Source organism: Ctenopharyngodon idella, chromosome 24 (assembly GCF_019924925.1).
Source record: "Ctenopharyngodon idella isolate HZGC_01 chromosome 24, HZGC01, whole genome shotgun sequence".
Taxonomy (NCBI): domain Eukaryota; kingdom Metazoa; phylum Chordata; class Actinopteri; order Cypriniformes; family Xenocyprididae; genus Ctenopharyngodon; species Ctenopharyngodon idella.
Genome location: NC_067243.1, coordinates 22744905 through 22761908, shown reverse-complemented (window position 1 = coordinate 22761908; position 17004 = coordinate 22744905). Strand labels below are relative to the sequence as shown.

General features: G+C 34.8%; 1 protein-coding gene across 3 annotated transcripts in view; it reads right to left on the bottom strand.

The window, feature by feature from the left end:
• The window catches only part of dusp8a (dual specificity phosphatase 8a), a 54206-nt gene extending 41764 nt beyond the window's left edge, over positions 1–12442 (bottom strand). For 2 of the 3 annotated variants that reach the window (XR_007928267.1, XM_051884109.1), the window contains exon 1: positions 12154–12442. The gene's annotated coding sequence lies outside the window, so the exon portion shown is untranslated. Of the gene's footprint in view, positions 1–8058; positions 8241–12153 lie in introns of those variants that run through there. The other variant, XM_051884110.1, reaches the window with a different exon arrangement.
• Between the last annotated feature and the right edge of the window lie 4562 nt (positions 12443–17004).

The following is a 17004-nucleotide window of genomic DNA, read 5'->3' as shown; positions in this document are numbered from 1 at the left end:
CTATTTTAGATTGTGACTATAATGTTCCAAATAATAAAAAAAAAAAATCCTTCATTTTAAAATATTTCATTCACTGTATTATACAAAAACAGTCATTACTACACTGATATTTAATATTTAAAACATTTTTATCAAATTATGATCAAAATAACTATATTATGATAAAGTTACCATAGTTTTACTGTATGTATTATAAGGTATATTGCATAAATCTGTGATTACCAACAAACTAATGTGGCCATAATAAAGCTGTAGGTTCATAAAATTAAGTTTTCCTTGCACAGTATTATTTTATGAATGGCAATACTGATTCTAGCTCAGCAGATCTTTATCGGAAATATGCGATATATTACATACTGACCCTGTTTATATTACAGTCAGAGAGGATGTGATGTTAGGAAACTGAACCAATACAGATTATGTAACAAGACTGGAAAAATGTGCCATTTATAGCCACGGCTGCAAGGATCACATTTAGTCTTTTCAATAATCCTGTTATTGCAGAGGCACATTTAACCTAAATATTCCACTTGGCAGACTGAAAGCAGTTTTATATATTCAATGTACGTGCATCTGTGTTGGAGGAAGGCATCTGTGAGGGAGGGAGAGGAATTGTTTATGACTGTGTATGAGTGGGGTGAAGTGTTGATCAGGCCTGAAAGAGCAGGAACTGCTTGAGTATGCAATGACCTTCTGAATGCGTCAATCTCCAAACCGCTCACTCGTTTACATTATGCAGAGTAAAAGACTAAACCGAGCGCCAGTTGAGGATGAGGGGAATATTCATTTGCAGCAGCAACACTGCAGTGGGTTCACATAATCGTATGAATAGAAAGCCATAACTTTCTTGCAGTAAAACCTACAGCCCAGTTTAGCTGAGAAAAAAGGTTGTGGTCGCAACCCATACAACACTTTACCATGGTTACCATAGTTACTGTTATGTAACTGTTTCATTCTAAAAGGAAAGTTGACCCAAATATTCTGTCATCATTTATTCACCCTCATGCCATTAGCTATGTTTCCATCCACCTATTTTTTTAATTTTGAGATATTGCATAAAAATTCCTGGATGGAAATGCCAAAAATTCTAAAAATAAGCTTAAAAAACATATGTACTAGATAGAGGTAGATTTTTTTTTCATCCAATAAGAAGAAATGTGCATAAACTACAATGGAAACACATTTACCAAATAAATCCCTCAATGAGCAACAAAAAACACTCATGTGACTTTGCCTCAACAGAGGAGATGATTGGATAACTGTGGACCAATCGCATCGCACAGAATCTCAAATGTTAGTTTGGTCGTTCTGAAATGCCTGAGCCAAATTCTCTCATTAAAATGGTAGGGTATAATTACTAGGGGTGTAATGGTACACAAAACTGACGCTTCGCTACGTACCTCGGTTTAGAAGTCACGGTTCGGTACAGCAGAGGGGAGAAAACTAAACATAAATTTGCTTTTTTTATTAAACAGTGGTTTACTGAACAAATTGTTTCTGTCTTTAAATGAATTCAATTATAATTAAAAGTTTCTTAAGGATAAAAAAAAAAAAAAATCTCTACTAATGCTGTAAACTACATAGGAAGCCCTTTCTTGCACATTATTATAATATTAAAGAGCCCAAACTATTAGCCTAAATTCAGTTGCTATTTATTTTTAGATATAATAATCAACACTCAAATAACAAATTGTATGCAAACATGTAAACTGCACATAAGGCAGTTTGCATAACTTCTAAATCTAACTAAGAAATTAAGTTTTTACTCCAATTCGTTGTTGAAATATAATCGTTTACACAGTGGCTGTGATTTTCATGACAGATTTATTTAAACATACACTAAAAAAAAAAAAAAATCAAGACATCACTAACAGGTTAAGTAAAATATAATGAATATATAAGCTAATATAGTGCATATATTTAGCGAAAGAGTTCATTTCTCTGGCGAACTAACATGCTATGGACACTGAATGACTTGCCTGAGGTAAATGTAATGCAGCGTGACATTGTTTACAAGCTGTTTTATTGATGTCTTTCCGCTGTTGATTATACAAGATATGATACGTAAGTTGTATCTTTTAACATACCTTTAGATGTTCATTCATGTTTATTCTGTAACTAGTAGATGAAGAGATAATCACGTTAACTCGCGCTCCGCGTTTCCACTTAAAATGAGGCGCCTATACAGTGCTCTGTCACGCCACATTAAAGAGCATCAAAACGGCATTTATTTGTTGGAATTTTGTGATAAAATGGACAGAATTTGAAAGATTACACTTCCTTATCGAAAGTAACAAAACGCGGAGCTTATTGCGATTATTGGTGGTTAGGCTACAACGCTGTATTTGTTGTGTACACATAAGATGTACCGAAAAATCGCAGGACAAATACGTGTACCGTTACACCCCCAATTACTATTTAATTAAATGTCAAGGAAGAAAAATTAGTTTTGTGACAAAAGATAAATTGAGGTCAACCTCAACAATGGGCCAGGGCTGGGCCGGGGGGTGTTCGGTACACCATAAGAGTACCGTGGGTGGTGTATTGCATTTTTTTTGGGTTTGGTGTGAACATTGTTACACCCCTAATGATTACCTTTCCGAACTGTCTCACAAGTTCGCGTTCCCAATCACCAGGCATCTGCCTCTAAACGCAAGATAACATGATAGCGTTTATTGAGTTTCGTCTGCACACTCTGAGGCGTAAATAATTTAAAAAAGAGCCACAGTGGCTTCCCCAATTGAAGCAATTTCCATTTTTATTATAGATATTTTGCGCCAATTTCCCAGGAAGTGAGCGATTTTGTTCTCCTGAACACATGGGATGGAAACGCTGCTTTATTCGCAATGTCTTATGCGATATTCTAATTGTGCGCATAAGTTAAATTTGCAACTTTGGATGGAAACCTAGCTATTCTGTATGACTTTCATCTGAAGAAGAACACAAAAAGAAAATGTTTCAGCTGTTTTTGTCCATACAAATGTAAGTCAGTGGGATCCAATGTTATCTTTTTTTTGTGTTTCACAGTCATACAGGTTTGGCATTATGATTTTACAGTAGTAAAAGTACTGTAATAAATGGAAACTGGTAAATGGTTACCATTGTAAAAAAAACACATACAAATATCATAGTAGATGATCAAAGTCCTACATAATATAAAATATTCTCAAACAAAGTTGCTCATGTGAGTCATATTCCTTCGAAGTCTAGTCTACGCAACACCGTCATAAAAAAAACATGGTGTTGGCTGTCACCCTCCTCCACTGACTTACTAATGGAAGGTTAACCACACCAAAAGTGAAAGTGGAAAGAGGTAACCTTTCTCCTAAAACTGGACAAACATGTCACTCTATGACAAATTCTGCTGGTTTAGAATTGGTGCCAATGGCAGACCGAAGACTTAGTACATATAACCAGTTACCTTGAAAAACACCTTCTCACTGAAGTTACAGAGAATTGTCCACATGTTAGTGAGCAACTAAGCAGAGATAGGACACAGAACGAAGACAACCAAGGCTGTGGTTAAGGTTAAGCAGATGATCAGGATAAGCTCTCCTCTAACTGCCAAGTACCAGACTGTAAGCAACGTTATTAAAGTTTTTGAAATTTAACTAGCTTTAATTTTGTTTTGTACTTTTATTTTAAATTTATGTTTAGTTTTAAGTAGTTTTAATGGTTCAAATGGTTTTGGTTTCAGTTTAATTTCATTTCAATAGTTTTAGGTTTCATTCCTTATAACGCAACACCACCAATTGTTCCATTTTCCTATAACGGTGCGAACAATACTTAAAGGGTTAGTTTACCCAAAAATTAAAGTTCTATTATCATTTACTCACCCTAATGCCATTCCAAACCTGTGCTTCTTTCTTCTGTGGAACACAAAAGAAGACATTTTGAAGAACCTTGGAGCCAAACAGTTTTGGTGCCTGCTGACTTCCATTGTACGGGAAAAACAAAAAACAAAACAGAATATTTCTCAGAATATCTTCTTTTGTGTTCCACAGAAGAAAGTCATAGAGGTTTGGAACAACATTGGGGTGAGTAATGCGACGTTTACACTAGTGCGTTTTCGTTTTAAAACGGTGTTTTAAAATTAAAACGATCCTCGTCTACACTGGCGTTTCCACAGCGTTTCAGAAACGATCACCGTCTACACTATATGACTGAAAACGCATGTCACATGACTGTTCATGCACACTGGGTATGTGCGTTGTCTTTTGTTGTCTTTTGCGCGTGTAGGTAGCTGCAGTATTAAAAAAATGCAGTTTAACTGCACAATGGTTGCTAAAAATGACAACAAAGCCAGCAAAGATTGCAGTTCAGTCTCCATGTTATTGTTTACATGGCCCTCAAGGATACGCAGAGTGAACGTGGCCAGCCATGCCATCGTTTTCAAAATTCTCTGTTTTCTGTCCATTTACACTGAAACGCAACTCCGGCGTTTTCAAACTAAAATGGGCTCTGCAGCCTTTTCGAAAGTCTCCATTTTCAAGGGCTGAAAACGCCAGCATAACAGGCGTAACCATAGCAAAAGTTATGCTTTTTAAAACTAAAACACACTAGTGTAAACGGGGCCTAAATGATGACATAATTGTCATTTTTTTGGGTGAAATGTTTTACATGATGATCAGACAGTTGCTTCTTGTCTAAATGGTTCGTTCTTTTGACAATACAATAGTCTAAAGTAAGGCTCAAAGTTAGGGTAGGAAATTTCAGAGAGGCTAGCAATAGCAAGCTAGCTTTGAAAGCATTAAATCCCTTCGGAGCACTCTCCAAAGCGACACCTCCTCCAAAACATATGGACGCTCACAGCCAGAGCAGAGTCTGCAAAGCGTCATGAGAGACAGTGTTAAATTACCTCATGTCTCAAAGCACATAACATTACAATAATAATGAATGTAAACAACTTAAAGAGCATACCACCTGACTGCTGCAGATTCATTTCGGCATTGATAGTGTTGCCATAGAATTGAATAAATCCAGTCTAAGGACGTGAATAGGTCCGAATAGAACGTCACGGGTTGCCATCTCTTAATTACGGTAGTTACAACATGGCATGAACGCAGCATAAACTTGTTGTTTTGGTTCAGGAGGAACTGTAAAAGATGTCTGCTGTTTGTTTGTGGTGCTCGGTGACTGATTGTCTACAACTCTGCATAGCCTTACGGAATGCGCGGATGAGTATGCGGAGTATGCAAATATATAGGTTGGTAAGCATCCTATCATTGAATTCGGACCGAATGCAATGATTGGATGAACATTTTTTGGTCTTGAGATTTCCACAGAAGATATATGTACATTTTAAAATATTTAGACCACTTCTATTATTGATTGCTATCAGAATTTTAAGAGAGTTTCAACCTGTATAACAAAAAGTGTTTATGAAAAACATTGCCTACCCTAGTTTTAAGAGATTAATTAAATCAGCTCATTGAAAACTCACAAAAAAAATGACCAAAAACTATGAAAAAACTACAGAGACTTTAATCCAATTTTAAAGAGTTTCTGTTTGTACTTTGATAAACATTTATAGTTTTTGTTTGCAAATATTTTGGTTTTTATTTTACTTAAAAATAAACAACAAAAAACTATAAAGAAACAAATAAGACAATTTTAATCCAGTTTTATTAAGTTTTTTTTTTTTTTTTTTTTTTTTTTTTTATCCAGTGTTAATTTTGACAGCAAATTTTGATTTAGTTTTAGTCAGTCTTTTGACAAAAATTCCATTTAGTTTTAGTCATATTTTAGTCATCGGAAATTGTTTTAGTTTTAGTCTAGTTTTAGTAGACTAAATATCATAAGATTTAACTAAATTAGATTTTAGTCAACTAAATCTACTATAGATTTAGTCGACTAAAATCTAATTTAGTTAAATTGTAATGCATTAAGTAAGCATTTCTCTAACAATACACAAATCCAATACACTGATATACATCTGATATTCTTCAAACTGTTATGTTCACTTAAGACAACCACCTGTACTTTACTTGCCAAAACGGATATTTTTTGACCGTTTAAGTGCAAAAAGACATGAAAGAGAGCTCAATTCAGTACTTGTCAGGGATTGACACACTTATCATTGAGGTACTATTATAGTTTTTGTTAAAAAAACTATAATAGTTTTCATTGTAATTTTAGTTAAAAGTTTTAGTAATTTTTTTGTGTTTGTGTCTTTTAGTTTTTGCTTTTAAATGTCATTATAGTTTTTTATTTTTTTATTTCAGTTAACGTTTATTTGAAGTAATGACGATTTTTTTATGGTTTTAGGTTTAACTATAATAACCCTTATACTTGTAAAATATATTGAATAATGTGTCAAATAATGTTCTTAGTCTTTCCTTCCTGTGACAGAAGATACAGTAGTTTACTATGAATTAAATAGAAACTAAATTAAGTTAAATACAGTTTATTGTGTAAACAAAATAACAATAATGACCAGGAAAAAATAATAATTATAAACCATCCCGCATACACCGTGACACTTATTCTGAAATGTCTGCAGTCTGAACTGTAGCAGCAGGCTGCTCATTTAAGTTCAGATGAGGGAGATTAAATATGCATTCTTACAACCGTCTAAAACATATTACTATATAAACATCGTGTAGTAAACATTGTCATAATTCATCAACATTAGCTTGTAAGCAATCGCTTGGCATAAATGTGCGCTAATCATTAATTGCGAAGCAGTCTGAACTGCTGCTGGGTAAGCCTGTAAGCGCGCAACAGCGCCGCGTTTCCCGCGGTTAGATCAGCATGTTACACTTCAAATGTGCGCATCTTCCACACAGGACAGCAGTCCTGACTGGATATCTTCCCAAATCGTCCCTCTCTATCATTTTCGTCTAGTTTTTATTCGTTGACGAAAATAAGAGTGGATTTTAGTCATAGTTTTAGTCATTCAAAACACATTTTTATTTAGTCATCGTCTCGTTTTCGTCTGTGAAAAAATGTTGTTGACAAAAATTATGACAAATTATTCGTCAACGAAATTAACACTGTTTTTATCACACATTTATAGTTTTCGTTTTTGTTCACACGCAAACATTTAGTTTTTTATTTTACTTAAAAATTAAACAAAAAAAAAAACATTTTAACAGTTTTATTGAGATTTCATGTGCATTTAGGCACATTTATAGTTTATTTAGCTTTTGTTCACTTGCAAATGTTTTAGTTGTTATTTTACTTAAAAATAAAAAACAAAAAAAATAAAATATAAAAAGTAAAAAAAAAAACTAACAATGAAAATGTATTGAGTTTTTGTTAACATTTTAGAGCACATTTACAGTTTGTTTACATTTTTTGCAAGCAAATGTTTTTATTTTATATGACTTAACGAAAATATTTGTTTTACTGCTTGTTTTTGTCTTTGTAATAGTTTTTGTTAACAATAATAACCTTGAATTCAAAAATCAAACTTTCACACTTTATCTTTCCCTCTATTTCTCATTCTCTCTCTGCTGCTGCATTAAGGGAGGGTGATGCTGCGACGTTGAGATATCTGCAGCACCATGCAGAAATCAGGAGGGAGAGATTGAGGCATACACATAGACTCTCAAACACACATTTAGATGTATAAATGTGTGTTTGAGAGTCTCTGTGTATGTGTGTGTGTGTGTGTGTGTGTATGTATATATATATATATATATATATATATATACATGCACACACACACACATATGTATGACTTTTTGCTATATAGGAAGTAAAACAAGCATTCCAGCAGAATGTTTAAGAACATAAACAAATGCACACACACAATCTCCATTTCACTTTGCACTTCCAGTGTTTCTCTCTAAACAGTTGTAAGCCAAATAATCATCCATCAGTTTCATAATGAAACAGCTCGTTTGACATCACATCCACATAAACAAACCCAGTGCAGTACGAGCGACGCTGCCAGAGGACCAGCCTCACGCAACCAGCATCCCAACATGGACGCCTTTGTTTTGATCACATTCCCAGTCACCATAAGTAACCATAACCAGCATCTCACCAGAACACAAACACATGCAGGATTCCAGACACGCAATAATCCACCAGAGACAGAAACCTCCTTACCACCTTTCTGTCTCGAATCACTCCACAGGAAGGATGTACAGCCACACCTTGGAGAAAAGAAACCCTCACTGTAACCTCTCCTGCAATCGGACGATCGATAGCATGACAACAGCCCCCCCGCGGCCTGCAAGGATGAGATGAAGAAGTGGAGGCACGTCAGAGAATAACAAGGCTGACGCTGCATGTGTCTAATGGCGTTCCTTCGGCTTGACAACTCGAGTTGCAGGGTGGGGGGGGGGAGGCTGTGCACTGCAGTTTGACACTGTGTATGTCGAAATGAGCAGGTGTGTATTCTCTCGAGGCCACTGATTATTATTTAGTATTTACACCTGTCTTGAATTTTCCAAGACGACAAGGTGTGACATGCTTTGTTATTTTAGTTGCATTGTTGTAGCATTCATGCATTTTTTCCCGCTCTATATACTACCAGCCAAAAGTTTTGGAATTATTCCGATTTTTGGATGTTTTTGAAATAAGTCTTTTATGCTCACCAAGGCAAATACAGCAAAATGAGTATGATTTCACTTTTTTTAACTTTAGTTAGTGTGTAATGTTGCTGTTTGAGCATAAACAACGTCTGCAAAGTTACGACGCTCAAAGTTCAATGCAACAGGAGATATTTTCTTTTACAGAAATCGCTTTTAAAGGACTACAACAAACGGCAGGTAGGGACTGCAACAAGCTTCTTCCCGGGTTGGTGACATCACAAACCCCAAAATTCACACAAACCCTGCTGCCGAGAACACGCAACAAAGTGGGTGAGGCCATGTTGGGCTGCTTTAGAGAAGAGTGTTGTTGCCATGTGGTCATTTAACGCCGAACTGCTTCACAAACGAGGGTCAATTCAACGCACAAAAGATTAACATGACGGCACATGCGTGACGATGAGTTGAATCAACTCCACAGCAGCTACATAAATTTACCACTAACCATTCAGAAACATCCAGTTGCAAGGCTGAACACCGTTACTGACAATTGTCATTTTGGCTGCGTGAGATTCTCCAGTTTTGTTGTTGTTAAGCAAACGAAGCACGAGCTGTTAAAACTCTGCCTTCTTCTGGAAAGGGGGCCAGGAGCAGCAGCTCATTTGCATTTAAAGGGACACACAAAAATGGCGTGCTTTTGCTCACACCCAAATGGGGCAAATTTGACAAGTTTTAATAAATGATCTGTGCGGTTCATTTCTTGTAAAATGGGCATTACAGGTCCCCTTTAATATTGTTCTGGAAACTGTGATACTTTTATTTCAGGATTCTTTGATGAATCACATCAATTTAATGCATCCTTGCTAAATATTCCACAAAAATATTAAGCTAAAACTTTTTAAATGTTTCCTGAGCAGCAAATCAGCATATTAGAATGATTTCTGAAGGATCATGTGACACTGAAGACTCGAGTAATGATGCTGAAAATTCAGCTTTGATCACAGGAATAAATTGCATTTTAAAATATATTCAAATACAAAACAGTTATTTTAAATTGTAATAATATTTCACAATGTAACTGTTTTATTGTATTTTTGATCAGATAAATGCAGCTTGGTGAGCAGAAGAGACTTCTTTCAAAAACATTAAAAAATCGAAATTATTCCAAACACAGTTGACTTCATCAGAAACACCGGCATAAACAACAGTGGTGCAAAGTGCTGATGTAGAGACGGAGTGAGACTACACAGTTGCCATGGCAACGGAATATAAAAACGGAAAAGGAAAAAAGTTGGCTGGGCATGCGGATGGGTTGCGGAGGCTGTCGCCTCACATCCCAAAAGCAAGAAACACTCCGAACATCTGTTCTATTGATTTCCAGGGATTCGATACTACTTCCGAGTAGCATGTCAGGAAACGACAAAGAAATCTAGGATTTTTTTTTTTTAGCTGAAATGGCCCATGACAGCAAAACAAAGGGAAGCGCGTCTCTATTTAAAGTGACAGCGATTGCTTTATAATGACAGACTGCACCTGAACAACAGCGAACAAACATCACCGAATGGAAGATAAAGGAAAGCAAAATATCTTAATCCGGGTTATTTATTAACTATATGGATGACATCACTTATTTGGACTCTGTGCCATACGCACGTTGATATAGACCATTGTTCTGTCTGAGCCTGCATGCATTTGTTAATCATTGTTGCAGTGATATCATCTGTTGTGATGAACTGGATTTGGTAACATGAGCCAATCTGTCTTTTGCATTACGGCACAAGAAGATTTTAGTTTGATGACATTTTAAATCACAAAAATATATCACAGCATTTCAAATCAATGCAGTGGTATATATGTCCTTATATACCATAAAGCAAGACAATGATCTCAAACTTTTTCTTCTGAGACGTTCACTCAAATCATAATCACTACAATAAAACACAGAGCAAGATCTAAACCTGCAGCCTGAGGTTAACACACTGTACAGTGTCGCACTAATACATACTACAACCCTGAAGTGCCACATCCGTCTCCAGACCTGTCTTAGGAGAAATACTGTAATATTGTGCAGAATAATGCGGCATTTATCTATCTATCTATCTATCTATCCTGAGAACATTTATGCTATCTTTATGTAATAATAAAACTAATTTATACACTAGAGAACATATACATTATATATCATAATAACAGCATATTATTAATGTTAATAATAAATGATCAAAATAAATAACACCATATTTTATTTTACACGTCATTATATTTTATATATTATAATGCAAATATCTATGATTAATCATTCAATGATTATATTGATTAATATAAAAATAATAAGTATTGTTTAATGTTAATATATATATTAAAAATACAAATATATTTTATATTTATTGCTATTTTTATGTTGATATATTATTACTAATAACAATAATTACAACATTACTATTATTATTACTTATTATAACATTATTATTACTGTTAATAATAAGTATTCAAACTAAATAATATATTGTATATATAACATAATATACGTTATATATTATGATGTTAATATTTATTTTTAATAATTCTATTGATTATACATATATATATTTTAAAAAGTATGATTATTGTTATTTTATTATTACATCATGTTAATATGCCTATCAGTTAAATAATCAACATAGATAATATATAAAATGAAATGCATATTATGCTGTTATATCATCACTAATAACAACAGCATATTGTTGATACTGTTAATAATTAATGATAAAAATAAATAATATCATATTTTATATACAGTCAAACCAAAAATTATTCAGACACCTTGAACATTTCATTCATTAATACAGTTTATTCACTATAGTTTTTTTTTTTTTAAAGGTAAAAGGTAAGTTTTTATTAGGTAAAAGGTAATAAAATATGACAAAACTGTGTCAGAAAAAAAATATCTTAAATAACACTTAAGCAAAACATGGTCAGGTCAAAGTGTCTGAATAATTTTTGGTTCCAAATTTTTAATCAATTTTACTGGTAGTCCACTGTATGAAGAATGTTTGGGTATACTATGTCACAGTTTACTTTATTTTGCTATCCTCACTTACATAAATGAACTATAGTGTCCTACATCCACTAGTAAAAATATATATATAAAAAAATATATGAATAATTTTTGGTTTGACTATGTATATATGTGTATGTGTGTGCGCGCGTGTGTGTGTGTGTATATATATATATATATATATATATATATATAATGAAAAATCCTTTATGTAAATTAAATGTACTAGCCTATATAAACCTGATGCTGGACATCCAGAGGACAATAATAACAAAGCTACCAGACTGCAATGTAGACACACATGACAAGCCTCACTCAAATCAGAAGAGAAACATTCAATAATATTTGTCATTAATCCTGCAATTCTTACGCATGAGATGACGATGACCATACAGTGCCTTATTCAACAATAAATGATGGCCGATTGATGATATATAATGACCACAGTCTGGTTTAACATGTCATTGAGGCACATCGTTGCCCTCATCCAGACGAGAGACTAGTGGTCGATACACGCCAGTACGTCCATCCCCAAAACTACACTCGCTCTTCGACTATCATCAAATAAAGCCATATGCCTAAATGTGAGGTCTCAAATATCAATACGCCCCTTTCATAGCCTGCACTCACCTCCGTTTGCCCTGATCCCGAGTATTTCAGCTGCTCTCCATGTAGGGCACTGTGCTCCGATGGGAAGCCATTCGCCAGCAGACGTCACTAGTGTATACTAATCATGAGTCTGGATGAGTCTGTACTGCTGTCACATGCGAATAAAACCATCAAAACCAGTCATTCTTCTGTAGCGCATCTGGGCCAGCGAGTGACGCCGTAACGAATAGAGAGATAAGCGATAGTAGATATTAGCCAGCCGGGAAAACAGAAGGTACACTTAGGCACTATAAATGAACTAAGGATGAGGTCATGGTTCAGGAGGAAAAAAATGCCGTTGACGTCACCTCCAGCCAATGGGAGCCCGTGGCCCAGGGGGTTAGCTGACGTCAGCGCGCTGATCCGCAGATTAAAGGGACACTGAGGTTTTAAAGAGAGCTGCGTGTTAGGGTTAGTGCGCACTTTGTAGGTCACTCGCTAGACATGAGATAAAACCGATATTGATATTTCGAGCTATTTTGTTTCTTTTAACTAGGAAGTGAACTAAGTTTTAGTGTAATAGGCTACTGCTAGTATTTAGTCTAATACTAGGGTGATACTTAATAGCGGGTCAAATTGGCATACATTTAATGGCAATGTTAAAGGGATAGTTCACCTAAAAATCGTTTACTCGCCCACAGTTTGTTCCAAACCTGTATGAGTTTCTTTCTTCTGTTGAACACAAAAGAAGATATTTTAAAGAATGTCTGTAACCAAACAGTTGATGGGCCCCATTGACTTCCATAGTATTTTTTTTTCCCCCCAACTATGGCAGTCAGTGGCTACGTACAAAAATACTATAGTATTTATTATAGTAAATTGTAGTATACTGTATATATTATAGTATTTATAACACTTTGTCAATGAATGCTACAGCATACTATAGTATTAACTATAGTGAACTGATAAACTGTAATAAATACTGTAGTTTTTTTTTTTTTTGTAGTATAATATCCCTATAGTTGCAGAAAACTTACAGTATTGGGTAAAGTAATTTGTTTATATTACTGTAGTTGTTATATTACCACAGCAACTATAGAATTACCACAACAAATTAATTAAAGTACTTTACTATAGTATGGTTCAAAAACACTATAGTATTTACATAAATTACTATAGTATTTTTTCATGAACAGTCTGCATGCCAACATTCTTCAAAATATCTTCTTTTGTGTTCAACGGAAGAAAGAAACTCATACAGATTTTGCACAACTTGAGGGTTGAGTTAATGATGACAAAATTTTCATTTTTAGGTGTACTATCCCTTTAATTGTACAGTTCAAATTTTATTTGCAGTAAAATACAGGATGAATGACAGTGTAGAACGTCTTTAAATGAGCGCCCTCTTCTGGAGGAGGGAGAGCACTAACTGGTCGTTTTTGCTACAGTGAAAGTCTGTCATCTAGCGGTAAAAGTTTGAATTACACTCTTCAGCATAATAAATTCATTTTCTGCAAATGAAACATTTTCAATTTACTCCGATTTACAAACAATTCCCTACAGTGATTATACATTCATCACAGAAGAATTGTCATTTTTGTTCTTTTTTTTTTCTGAATATGTCTGCCACATTGTTATTTCCATCAGTTATAGTGTTTAAAAGCATTTTGTAATGGACATTATGGTGATGCAAATTACTTTTTAAACATAATTTGACTTTGAACAGCTTGATTGGAAACAGTGAGAAATTATTATTAACTTGATTTTTTTTTTTTTTTTTATGTGTTCATCTCCAAGCATTTAATTCACTGACACTTTATAAGCAAACTTATTAGGAGCAAAATTGTTTGTGAGCCATAATTGAACAAAATATTATATAAAACGTTTTTACACCATAAACATTGAAATAGTTTATTTTATTTTTTATTTAGATTATCATAGGTTTAAACATTTAATCTTTTTTATAATGGATTTTAGGTGAAGACTGAAATAGTTTAAGGTCTGAAATAAGTTTATGATAAATGCTATACACTTTATACATACAGAACTAGATAAAACTCATGGGTGACAGTGTTGCATTGCATAAAGTTGCATAACATGCAAAATAAACCCTGCAAGTCAAGGTTACTAATCTATTCGCCACAGCATATGAGAGCAACATTGTTTTCTCTGGAAAACAGTACTGTAGGCTATGATGAATGAACATTAGTAAATTGTTTGACTTTTATTAAAGATCATGGAATGTTGTGTGGGAATCAGTTGGGCAGTTGTCACAATGCACCTATTAATGCTCTGTATAACCTGACTTTTTCTCACAAGGTCATAGACTGGTATTCAGGAAAGTAAAACTATGTAAATATAGAGTTAATGATCTAAAGAAAGGCCGATATTCAGCGGCCTTCAGGTGGTAGGACACCCGAGAACTGATCAGTCCTGCATTCCTACACATCAGACTGAAATATTAGCATTTAAAGAATTTAATCATAAGTACATGAGTCCTATTTCTGAATTTTGTTTGCACATATCTATCAATAAATATTGTCTGTTAAATTACATTAAAAACAAATGAAATAAAGCAAGAATTTTTGGTTCTATTTACACAAGGTTCTAATCAGGCGAATCTCTTTCTCTTGAAAGTGCAGCCTATCTGAAAAGTTACGCTTTACCGCACAGAATCCATTCTTGTAGTTAATGGATTATTATTAACTCTAAAAAAAATGTGCTATAAAGCACTAAAAGTGGTTCTTGGCTCGTAATCATAGAGGAACCACTTTTGGTGCTATGTTGCACCATATCTTTAAAGGTGCTCTACAGCACCTTTGTCAAATCGTGCTATGTAGAACCCATAAGAGGTGCCATATCGCATTTTATTTCTTCAACAAAAACAGTGCTTCTTTGGCTCATAAAGAACCTTTAAAGGGGCTTAACAGGTTCTTTGTATGGCAGTGGCGCTATATATAGCACCTTAACCACCCCAAAGAACCGCTGAAGAACCATACAGAGGCTTAACAGGTCCGTATATAGTAATACGCTATATGTACTCCGCAAAAATTTTGGCAACAGATTACAAGCAATATTATTAATTAAATTCAACAAATAGAGTTGAGTTAGAATTAATCAAATTAATTCCTTAATGTCAATCCTTTAAAACGAGTAAAATTTAAGTAAAATTTAAACAAAATATCTCAATAACAGACAGAGAACAAAGATGAATTAAGAACTCTTTATTTTTAATTGCCAACACTGAAGACACCTGATAACACAATTGATGACACAATTCTTGTGTTTCTCTTTCCTTCAGTGATTCTGTCACTGAAGGAAAGAGAAACACAAGAATTAACAGAGGTTTAGATGTTGATGTTGATTTTATTGAAAATGTTTGGTCACTATTATGGTGATCGGTGTTTTATTTAGTTGGGCAGTTTGACTCTTTGCTTTTTATGTCGGTTTGTGGTTTTTGTAATGGTGTTTGCTAATTTTACACATTTTAAATGGTTGACTTAAGGAATTAATTTGATTAATTCTAACTCAATTCTTATATGTTGAATTTAATGAATAATATTGCTTGTAATCTGTTGCTACAATTTCATTGAGTAGATAGAGCATATTACTTTTTACAGTGTATATGGTAGCGGTGCTATCTAGCACCTCAGTCATCCCAAAGAACCAGTGAAGAACCGCTAAAGAACCAGTAAAGAACCGCTGAAGAACCACTGAAGCACTGAGATTTGGTGCTATACAGCATTTAAAGTGGTTCCCCTATGATTATGAGCCAAATAACCACTTTTAGTACTATACAGAGCAATTTTTTTAGAGTGATTGGTGATTGCAAAGGCAACATCATAACTTTAGGCCATTCAGACAGAAAGTGTTCTTGCATTTAAAAACGCACGACACTGTGCACGCGCAATGGAAAAGAACACAACGTCATAAGTGCGGTAACATTTACCGTTGTCATGTCAAAAGAAATCCACGAGAATGAGAATATTGCGTGCCAAGTTACACATAGGCCACATTCACACAGCAACAGAATACGGTTGTCAGTCCTGTATTTTTCCTGTATTTAAGTCCTTAATACGGTTACGTTCACACACAGTACAGTTATTTACGAGAGTGACAATGTTCAGGACTCACAACTGCATTCTTGGAAAATTTGCGCTGTGTGAACGGAACAGGACTGGACAACTAGTTGACTGTCACATCATAAAGTGCGAGAGAGCCGCTATGCTAAGGGGTTTTGTGTGTAGTTTCACTTTCGGTAACTTAGGCCACGTTCACACTGTCAGTTTTTGAGATTGACAAAAGAATTGCGCAAAGAAACGCAAAACTGACGGGAGAACAGTGACTGGATCTAACACATTAAGATGACGCACAGCTCATATCTCCGTCGCTGTAAGTACTGAAAGTGAAACCGCACACAAAACTCCTTAGAAGAGCGGCTCTCTCGCACTGTATGGCGTGACAGACAACTAGTCGTCTAGTCCGGTTCCATTCATACAGCGCAGATTTTCTCAGAATGCGGTTGTGAGTCATGAAAATTTACGGGTGCGACTTCTCTTATAGAATGTGGTTGTCACTCCCGTAAGTTTCGTTGCACGTTCATACACACAGTATTCGAGACGCTACTGTAAGTTGCTGTGTGAACGGGACATTTTGACTCACACCTGTAAGTAAATGCGATTGTCAATTCCTAAAACTGACAGTGAGAATGTAGCCATAGATTTCGCCACGGTTAAAGTGAATTTGCCTCTTTGGCCAACAGAAAGCTGCTTGGTTTGAAATTGACTTCTGTCTGAGCAGTGCTTCATACATTTCAATGCTATTGACATTGGACAGTGGACCTTTTTTTTTTTGCACGCAAAATTTCGCTAATGTGACCGCAAGTTTACAAAG